This window comes from Schistocerca piceifrons, chromosome 1, assembly GCF_021461385.2.
Source record: "Schistocerca piceifrons isolate TAMUIC-IGC-003096 chromosome 1, iqSchPice1.1, whole genome shotgun sequence".
Classification (NCBI taxonomy): Eukaryota; Metazoa; Arthropoda; class Insecta; order Orthoptera; family Acrididae; genus Schistocerca; species Schistocerca piceifrons.
Window position 1 is genome coordinate 797,785,044 of NC_060138.1, and position 10,933 is coordinate 797,795,976.

Here is a 10,933-nt window from a genome sequence, read left to right on the forward strand (position 1 = left end):
GTGCTATTGAGTCAATGCTTCAGTAACTTCTGTTTTTGCTGTTAAAAATCAAAAGATTGTGTCTAATTATATTCAGTTCGGAATTTTTCAGCTTTTTCCAAAACTATCCTGTCTCGCACCACATCACTTGTGATGTTTCCTAAGACATGGAACATATAAATCACGATATCATAATGCAACCAAAGGATGTTATCATAAAAAGTGCCTTTTCTTTAGCTGCAGTATTTTTCATGCTACTGGGCTTCATTTTAGTCACGGTATTGCCTTGGACACATCTACATGGTCAAAGTAAAATTATTAACTACAGAAATTAACGTTGTATAAAGACAAATGGATCTATCAGAACCGTGTTTATGATTCTTGTTGGAGATTTCTAAGATGCTGATGCTGTTACTGGTCTCCTTCTTAACTATGAATTTAACGTTTTTATGCATGCTGCTCAGATTTTTCGATAATGTGTCAATTTCCTCATTATGCCATCAAATAAGTAATTTATCATTTACACACTTTTGCAACAAGTGATTTTTTTGTTGATATGGTTGTCAGCTTGGAAAAATGTTTGGTCTAAGTGGTTTACGTACATATTTGCTAACATTCTGGCTGCCCATTGCCAGCCCACCTTTCTGTGTTTAGATTTCGTTATTAAAACTGAAGTAACTGTGTGATAGTACTAATATACATAGCTCAATGAGTTAACAGCTGTCTACCATGCTCAGTTTGTTATGTTTATATGGTTTTTTCCTGACTGTATTCATGATGTCCTCTGTAGGGATACTGTTGTTGTTGTTGTTGTGGTCTTCAGTCCTGAGACTGGTTTGATGCAGCTCTCCATGCTACTCTATCCTGTGCAAGCTTTTTCGTCTCCCAGTACCTACTGCAACCTACATCCTTCTGAATCTGCTTAGTGTATTCATCTCTTGGTCTCCCTCTACGATTTTTACCCTCCACGCTGCCCTCCAATACTAAATTGGTGATCCCTTGATGCCTTAGAACATGTCCTACCAACCGATCCCTTCGTCTGGTCAAGTTGTGCCACAAACTTCTCTTCTCCCCAATCCTATTCAATACTTCCTCATTAGTTACGTGATCTACCCATCTAATCTTCAGCATTCTTCTGTAGCACCACATTTCGAAAGCTTCTATTCTCTTCTTGTCCAAACTATTTATCGTCCATGTTTCACTTCCATACATGGCTACACTCCATACAAATACTTTCAGAAATGACTTCCTGACACTGAAATCTATACTCGATGTTAACAAATTTCTCTTCTTCAGAAACGCTTTCCTTGCCATTGCCAGTCTACATTTTATATCCTCTCTACTTCGACCATCATCAGTTATTTTGCTCCCCAAATGGCAAAACTCCTTTACTACTTTAAGTGTCTCATTTCCTAATCTAATTCCCTCAGCATCACCTGACTTAATTAGACTACATTCCATTACCCTTGTTTTGCTTTTGTTGATGTTCATCTTATATCCTCCTTTCAAGACACTGTCCATTCCATTCAACTGCTCTTCCAAGTCCTTTGCTGTCTCTGACAGAATTACAATGTCATCGGCGAACCTCAATGTTTTTATTTCTTGTCCATGAATTTTAATACCTACTCCGAATTTTTCTTTTGTTTCCTTTACTGCTTGCTCAATATACAGATTGAACAACATCGGGGAGAGGCTACAACCCTGTCTTACTCCCTTCCCAACCACTGCTTCCCTTTCATGTCCCTCAACTCTTATAACTGCCATCTGGTTTCTGCACAAATTGTAAATAGCCTTTCGCTCCCTGTATTTTACCCCTGCCACCTTTAGAATTTGAAAGAGAGTATTCCAGTCAACATTATCAAAAGCTTTCTCTAAGTCTACAAATGCAAGAAACGTAGGTTTGCCTTTCCTTAATCTTTCTTCTAAGATAAGTCGTAAGGTCAGTATTGCCTCACGTGTTCCAGTGTTTCTACGGAATCCAAACTGATCTTCCCCGAGGTCGGCTTCTACTAGTTTTTCCATTCGTCTGTAAAGAATTCGTGTTGGTATTTTACAGCTGTGACTTATTAAACTGATAGTTCGGTAATTTTCACATCTGTCAACACTTGCTTTCTTTGGGATTGGAATTATTATATTCTTCTTGAAGTCTGAGGGTATTTCGCCCGTTTCATACATCTTGCTCACCATATGGTAGAGTTTTGTGAGGACTGGCTCTCCCAGGGCCGTCAGTAGTTCCAATGGAATGTTGTCTACTCCGGGGGCCTTGTTTCGACTCAGGTCTTTCAGTGCTCTGTCAAACTCTTCACGCAGTATCGTATCTCCCATTTCATCTTCATCTACATCCTCTTCCATTTCCATAATATTGTCCTCAAGTACATCGCCCTTGTATAGACCCTCTATATACTCCTTCCACCTTTCTGCTTTCCCTTCTTTGCTTAGAACTGGGTTTCCATCTGAGCTCTTGATATTCATACAAGTCGTTATCTTATCTCCAAAGGTCTCTTTAATTTTCCTGTAGGCAGTATCTATCTTACCCCTAGTGAGATAGGCCTCTACATCCTTACATTTGTCCTCTAGCCATCCCTGCTTAGCCATTTTGCACTTCCTGTCGATCTCATTTTTGAGACGTTTGTATTCCTTTTTGCCTGCTTCATTTACTGCATTTTTATATTTTCTCCTTTCATCAATTAAATTCAATATTTCTTCTGTTACCCAAGGATTTCTACTAGCCCTCGTCTTTTTACCTACTTGATCCTCTGCTGCCTTCGCTACTTCATCCCTCAAAGCTACCCATTCTTCTTCTACTGTATTTATTTCCCCCATTCCTGTCAATTGTTCCCTTATGCTCTCCCTGAAACTCTGTACAACCTCTGGTTCTTTCAGTTTATCCAGGTCCCATCTCCTTAAATTCCCACCTTTTTGCAGTTTTTTCAGTTTTCATCTACAGCTCATAACCAATAGATTGTGGTCAGAGTCCACATCTGCCCCTGGAAATGTCTTACAATTTAAAACCTGGTTCCTAAATCTCTGTCTTAGCATTATATAATCTATCTGATACCTTTTAGTATCTCCAGGGTTCTTCCATGTATACAACCTTCTTTCATGATTCTTACACCAAGTGTTAGCTATGATTATGTTGTGCTCTGTGCAAAATTCTACCAGGCGGCTTCCTCTTTCATTTCTTAGCCCCAATCCATATTCACCTACTATGTTTCCTTCTCTCCCTTTTCCTACACTCGAATTCCAGTCACCCATGACTATTAAATTTTCGTCTCCCTTCACAATCTGAATAATTTCTTTTATTTCATCATACATTTCTTCAATTTCTTCATCATCTGCAGAGCTAGTTGGCATATAAACTTGTACTACTGTAGTAGGTGTGGGCTTCGTATCTATCTTGGCCCCAATAATGCGTTCACTATGCTGTTTGTAGTAGCTTACCCGCACTCCTATTTTCCTATTCATTATTACCCCTACTCCTGCATTACCCCTATTTGATTTTGTGTTTATAACCCTGTAGTCACCTGACCAGAAGTCTTGTTCCTCCTGCCACCGAACTTCACTAATTCCCACTATATCTAACTTCAACCTATCCATTTCCCTTTTTACATTTTCTAACCTACCTGCCCGATTAAGGGATCTGACATTCCACGCTCCGATCCGTAGAACGCCAGTTTTCTTTCTCCTGATAACGACATCCTCTTGAGTAGTCCCCGCCCGGAGATCCGAATGGGGGACTATTTTACCTCCGGAATATTTTACCCAAGAGGACGCCATCATCATTTAATCATACAGTAAAGCTGCATGCCCTCGGGAAAATTACGGCTGTAGTTTCCCCTTGCTTTCAGCCGTTCGCAGTACCAGCACAGCAAGGCCGTTTTGGTTATTGTTACAAGGCCAGATCAGTCAATCATCCAGACTGTTGCCCTTGCAACTACTGAAAAGGCTGCTGCCCCTCTTCAGGAACCACACGTTTGTCTGGCCTCTCAACAGATACCCCTTCGTTGTGGTTGCACCTACGGTACGGCTATCTGTATCGCTGAGGCACGCAAGCCTCCCCACCAACGGCAAGGTCCATGGTTCATGGGGTACTGTTATAGAAGTTTAATATGGCAACATCTTACAGTTTCTTTTTAGATGCACTAAGATTGCATGTAATGTTGCAAGATTAAATTCAAGAAAAAGCAATGCATTAGCCTTTAAAACCAATAAAATTATCACAAACCCTAAAACACTACAATCCACATAAGAACAGAGTGCCTCCACACTTCTTTTAACATTAACTCTCTTATAGTCAAAGATGTGAACGGTTTTTCTGTAGTCGTAATGTATATCAATATGGAATTTGTCAATATTAATAACACAGTTTCCTCTCAACTAAATGGGAAGCGTATGACTGAATTTCTGTAAGCCATACTCATTTCGACTCAGGCCACATTCTAAAATCCATACGCAAAATTGTTCCATTAGGCACACTGTAAATTCTAGGAAAAGCTCTTCATGTGGATTAAATAACAAACTGCTAGTTCCTCTTAACTCCAAATACACTTTAGAAAACAGTTTTTCCATTAAGAACACATGCAACCTGACTGACAGAATTAAAAATGTCCACGTTCTACCAACAGCCAAATTTGGATTGCTTGGTGTGATAAACCTCAATACCACTAGAGTACACTATAAATATGATGAGGAACAGACTATTGACTCATAAGAAAGTAAGCATGGCACAGATCAGTAAACTCAATGAGTCACTTACATTGATATGGCCATAGAATTACTACAGCTTTAAAACAAAACCGACAAACAGTAAGATAGGTTGGCAATAGACAGCTGTCTATCGAGAATGTTCGCTAATATTTACATGAGCCAGTTAGAGCAAATATTTTTCAAAACCAACAGTCACATCTACAACAAAATCATCTACTATGAAAGATGATAGAATTATTCTTTTTGATGGTATCAAACAGCAAATTAATACGTTAAGGAGAAATCTAAGCAGCATGCACAAAAACATAAATTCACTGTTGATCATGAGACCAATAACAGTATCAACTTCTGAGACATAAAAATCTCCAATAAATATCATTTTGATTTTTACAAAAAAAATCAACATTCACTGATGTGTGCATCAACAGGTCGTCTTGCCACCCAAACCAGCAAATAGTGAACATTTTAGGTCCAAATTGCATCACTTACACACTATCCTACTTGAACCAATTGAACAACCTAAAGAATTCAGCACAATTAAAACTATGGATTAGAACATTGGATACAGTCCTCTATTGACAGATAAACTATCACAAAAATAAAAAAGACACAAGAAGGCTTCACACCAGGCATCCAATGGCTAACAACAAAGACAGTAGAAAGCAGCAGAGAATATGTTACACTACTTTCTTTCTTTTGCAGTATATCACACAAAATAAGTACTGTAATTAAAAATACAAACACAATATCAAAGATATACAAACCCACTTGCCAAAGTGGACACTCCTACTGTATAGAACAAACCGGGAGAAGTTTCAAGATTCAGTTCAAAGATCATCTAGATGCCATACATTCGAACATCATACCAAAATTCATGTTTGCAATGCACACAACTCTCAACAGACACAGGGGAAAAAGCAATAAAAGCAATGAAGACTACACTCAGATATTGCACCACACTGAGAAAGGTAGCCTCATGAATCTATTCAAAGAGATACAAACGTATGTACATAAAAGCAAATCACCACATTATCTCCTCAATAAACCTACTGAGTTAGCCAAAGAAGCATTTTCCAAAATTTCGTTCCACTGCCTTCCACTTTGAAACATAAATATACATTTCTCCCTTTGACAAAAACTATTCGCAGATATGAACTCAACATGATGTACTACAATAAAATATAACAGTACATTTAATTACACGTTAGTACAAATTTAAATTAATTTAAAATTTCAACCAGCTATCACATGCTGATGTAATGTCTGTTTTCATAATATTTATTTATGTACAATTATTTCTCATCAATTATATGGATTCCTTTTGTATATCACAATATTTACATAATATTATTTCAACAACATTGTCGAAAAAAACCGGTTTCTGACGTTTCGATTCTCACAGAGTCTGTTATACGCTGTTCATGTTCTCAATCGTGATACATCATAACGGGGAAACCACAAGTTTCTGGATCTATGTTTATTATGACTGTTTATTTGTTTGCCGGCCAGTGTGGCCAAGATGTTCCAGGCGCTTCAGTCTGGAACCGCGCGAACGCTACGGTCGCAGGTTCGAATCCTGCCTCGGGCATGGATGTGTGTGATGTCCTTAGGTTAGTTAGGTTTAAGTAGTTCTGAGTTCTATGGGACTGATGACCTCAGATGGTAAGTCCCATAGTGCTCAGAGCCTATTTTGTTTATTTGTTTCATTGTCCTCTGCTCGTTCCCTTCGTTTGTTCCTGTAATAGTCAAACACCTTGTATACATCCATGCACCCCTTGTCACAGAACAAGAAAAATACTACAGTGTGTGCTTTGTGAGAGGTAGGTGAAATGGTTTAAAAATGTGGATTCCAGGAGTGGTAAATGAGTGAACTCACTCTCAGCAGAAAACTTTCACAGTTTTATTTAACACAAACAGCTCACATACGGCACAGCTAGTAATTTGAACACATTTGATTATTCAGTTAAGCACTTACAAATGATGAATAAAGTGTCTACAATACTTGAAATACGCTCATAAATTATGAATAAAACTTCTACAATGCATGAAATATTATTAATATAATTAAAAGACACCAATGAAAAGATTTGAGATCGTAGCACACAAGCAAATATTTGAAAGCACCACTAATTAAAGTGTCAAATTTATGTAAAAACTATTTAAATCCATGTTTAATATCATAATTGTCTGTAAGTGCCAATGGTTCAGAAGCCGCTATTAACAAGCTGGTTTGCAGGCACTAATCAAAAGGATTAACACTTAATACAGACAGAATTGCAATCACACGTGTTGAATTAAAACTCGTAATATACCTCCAAAACCGCCGATCATAAACCGACGAAGGGCGTCAAGGCTCCCCTCTTGCATTTGGTACACGTCCGTACCGGCAAATAGGACAATTAACTTTTAGAAGTCTAAAATAGAACAACATTGTTACTACCATACAATAACATCTAAAAAGCAATTACATAAATTTTAAGAGAATTTGTCGGTTTACACCTCTGTCATACTTTGACAGCATAAATGAGTTTATCGAATCAGTGTAGTGGTACACAGTTAAATACACGGTCCCTTGGCCCAGATGCTCACATTTAATCTGAGTGTCCATTGAGGCAGCTTAACACCTTCCAGGCGGTGCAATAGTTACAGATAAATCTAAATCACCAGAACACACTCAAGTTACTACTCGCACCCCATTTGGAATTTATTTACTAAGATGGTATCTGTTCTTTCGGAGATGTCCGAAAGAACAGATACCATCGATGACCAAGCAGCTTGTTAGAATGAAATTACAATGAAATTAACATCCTTAGCTGCTTACAGGCGTTGTCATACGTCAACGGGGAGAGATGAAAATGTGTGCCCGACCGGGACTCGAACCCGGGATCTCCTGCTTACACAGCAGACGCTCTATCTATCTGAGTCACCGAGGACACAGAGGAATTCGCGACTGCAGTCTGTGTTCTCGGTGGCTCAGATGGATAGAGCGTCTGCCATGTAAGCAGGAGATCCCGGGTTCGAGTCCCGGTCGGGGCACACATTTTCATCTGCCACCGTTGACGTATGTCAACGCCTGTAAGCAGCTAATGGTGTTCATTTCATTGTAATTTAGAACACATACATGAATGGGCAGCCGAGTTCTCACGAGCACTACCAACATTGGTGCCCAACCAGGGCCATTTTCACTCGCCTTGAGTCAACTAAGTAGTATAACAGACGGGACCTAGCCATTAACCTCCGTTGTATTATGACAGTAACTGCGACAGTGGTCCCGCAGCAGGTACGTAGCAGTGACATAGTTCCGTGTCGGAATTCCACACGGAAATGTTCCCAACCAGCAACGGAAGTGGCGCAAAGGAATCTACGACTTAACAAGTTGCCGCGAATCTCGCAGCCACCTACAAACAGGAAAACCTGATGCCTTCCCAATTTAGCATTCGCCACTCCTGGACAACCTTCACAATCTGTCGCAGCGTACAAATGAAGCTTCAAGTTGAAGCACTACCTCTAGCTTACCCGAAAACATCGACAAGAACGTATCAATATGCATATGTGATAGGCGGCACGAACTGTCAGCGGTTATCGCTCACCAGGCCTTTGCTAACCTCCACACAATGTCAGGTCTGCAGGCAGCACATACGTAGAAGTGCCGGTGCAACAAGAAGGCAGCCGACGGCGGTCTTATCACTATTCGGTTCCCAGAGTGGTGCCTTCTGGGGGCATTTACCGTATATGGTGAGATTAACCGCAGCTATAATTACTGTAGTTACTAAAAATTGTTTAACGAATAAATAGATAACAAAATTTCCATTTGGACTAGTCAGCATCCCATCTTCTACAGTTCAAAAACATACATTTTCGCCCTGGAAGGAAAGAGAGCAATACTAAACCTAAGGAAATAGTGTTAATTAGTTTGGTCAGTGACTCAAGTATTTTCTGATTATGAAGACTATCATATGACAGACGGGTGTTACGATTAATCAAGGAAAACCCCCAGTTGGGAAACGGGGCCAAAATTAGTTGGTTACTGTCGAATTGCAATTTACAATTTCTTTATTGATTACTTCAACCATTAAAAGTCATTTCTTTATCACTTGACCAGGAATAGATCCAAAAAAGCTAGTAGGCATGAGTGCCTTTTCAAAACAATTTACTTTAATAAAGCATTTAATAACAAAATTAAAACTTTCTATGTAATTAAACAAAAAACACCAATTGCATACAATTTCGCTACCGAACATCTAGGGAGCCAACTTCTTTTAAACTTTGGCACAACAAGATATTAAATTAAAAGGGCTCGCTAACATGGAGGCAGAACTAGCATTTTTAAAGGATGCCAAGTAGATTAAAACAATCAAAGTAAAGATACAGTCATTCACCTTTTACAATAATTAACTATTTTAAAGCCACATAATTTTAAAATCCCCACCAATTAAAGGCAAACATAACCTTTTTAAACAGTGGCCAAAAACAAGCAGAGTAAAATACAACCATTTAACATTTTACAATAACTAACAACTTTAATACCATGTCCTGCCACCAAAATGTCCTGGGATAGAAATAATTAACCGACCGGGTGTAAGGGTGGCCACAATTGTCTCCCGCAGGATGCTCAGGCTAGAAGCGGACTAACAGACCCACAACGCCTCACATTCAGCAATCACATCGACCTCACGCGAGGCCAGGGGAGGAGGAGGAATCAAATCAGGGACCATAACCCCTGCCCAAAAATACACTTCCTCCCAGGCAGTACTAATAAGAAGCCAAAAGATCACGGTGTATAATTACACTGGTGACAGGGACAGGAAACCCGAACGCAGGAGGCCACAAGGCAGAAAAGACGCTGGTTGCACAAACCAAAATTCTTCAAATAACGTCTAAACCTTTAACCAACTTAACTTGCAGTATATCAGAGAATCAGCAGGTGAACTCCGATGCAAAGGTTCCTCACACCCGACGGTGTACACGTCGCCAGAGTACCCAACTGGGCACAGTCACGCAGCCACGCGCTCTGTCACCGGAGCCCTCGTCTTCTCTGCACCCACGGCTGCGAAGTACCACTCCTCAGGTTAGGCGAGTTACTAGTCCATCATTTCCGCCTCCAGACGGAAAATTTAAAGACATCCGTTGCTGGTCCCACCAAGTAGTGACTCGGAACCACAGCCGTGGCCCCCGGGTGTTCACAGCAAGAGCTTACAGCCTTGTCCAGTCAACTCGTCCCACTCGTCTCGCACCACCAGGATAGACCACGCGGCTTCTCGGAACAACAGCCAACTCCACACCGCCACGCCACGCCGCGGTCTCATCGTACGACATTCTCTAATTCCCGATTTTAAAAACCGACCGACCGACTCGTCACCGTTAGGCAACCAATCGGCCATCCCCCCAAAGATCTCTTATTTCCTTACACAAGGCTAACAGGAAGCAACGACTCGAAGATCGATAAGACCAGACACGCCGCCAGAGGGGAATCTCAATAGAATCGTACGCAGCATAACGATAAATATGAAAGAATCAGTTAACGATGGAAGGACTCAGAACAATCTTTACAGCGCGATATATGTTGAGAGCCGACACACGGCTCAATGACAGTAAATGAAACCGGACAACATGGCTTACAATTTTAAGGATAACTGATTACAAAAAGACAGTTGTTAACATAAGTGTATATATGTCAGAACGATTTTTGTCCTTAGACCACTTGATGTTTATCTTTCTTTTATCCCCTGATGTACGAACTACACAATAGCAACATTGCTGTAACTGCATTTGAAAAATTGCAAGAAAATATCAGGGTCCTCTTTCAGTCTAGGCCACTGAATAGCGAATTCAGGGTTCTTCAGTTACTGGACACTTTCTGTTTAGACCACTGAATAATAAACTCTCTGTTCTTCATTTATTTGACACATACACTGATGTGTATTAGGTAGTGTAATCAATCACGAGCGGAAATTTAAAACTTTAATAGTTGGTGCTCTTAACTGTAACCATACGACGTACAACAGTTTCTGTAAAAAATTATTTCTCTACTTTGAACAGGAAGAAAAATAGTTCACAGATCAATAGAGACAGTAATCTTATCTCGTGTCTGGAAGTATTTTTCGTAAAAAGACTGTCCTTCTTTTGGATTATAACAATGTCTTGTGAAGATACTTTCACTACATTTACTCAACGAAGAGGTGTAATAGATTTTACAACGTAGCAGAAAGAAAAATGTTTTCAACGTTTCGTGACAACGTAATCCAGG

The 10,933-nt window shown here is 39.8% G+C and overlaps 1 non-coding gene across 1 annotated transcript; it reads left to right on the forward strand.

Moving 5' to 3' along the window:
• Window positions 1-7,647: 7,647 nt before the first annotated feature.
• On the forward strand, window positions 7,648-7,722 carry Trnat-ugu. The gene has a single exon. It is a non-coding gene; the product is annotated as a tRNA-Thr (tRNA).
• The last annotated feature ends 3,211 nt before the right edge of the window (window positions 7,723-10,933 follow it).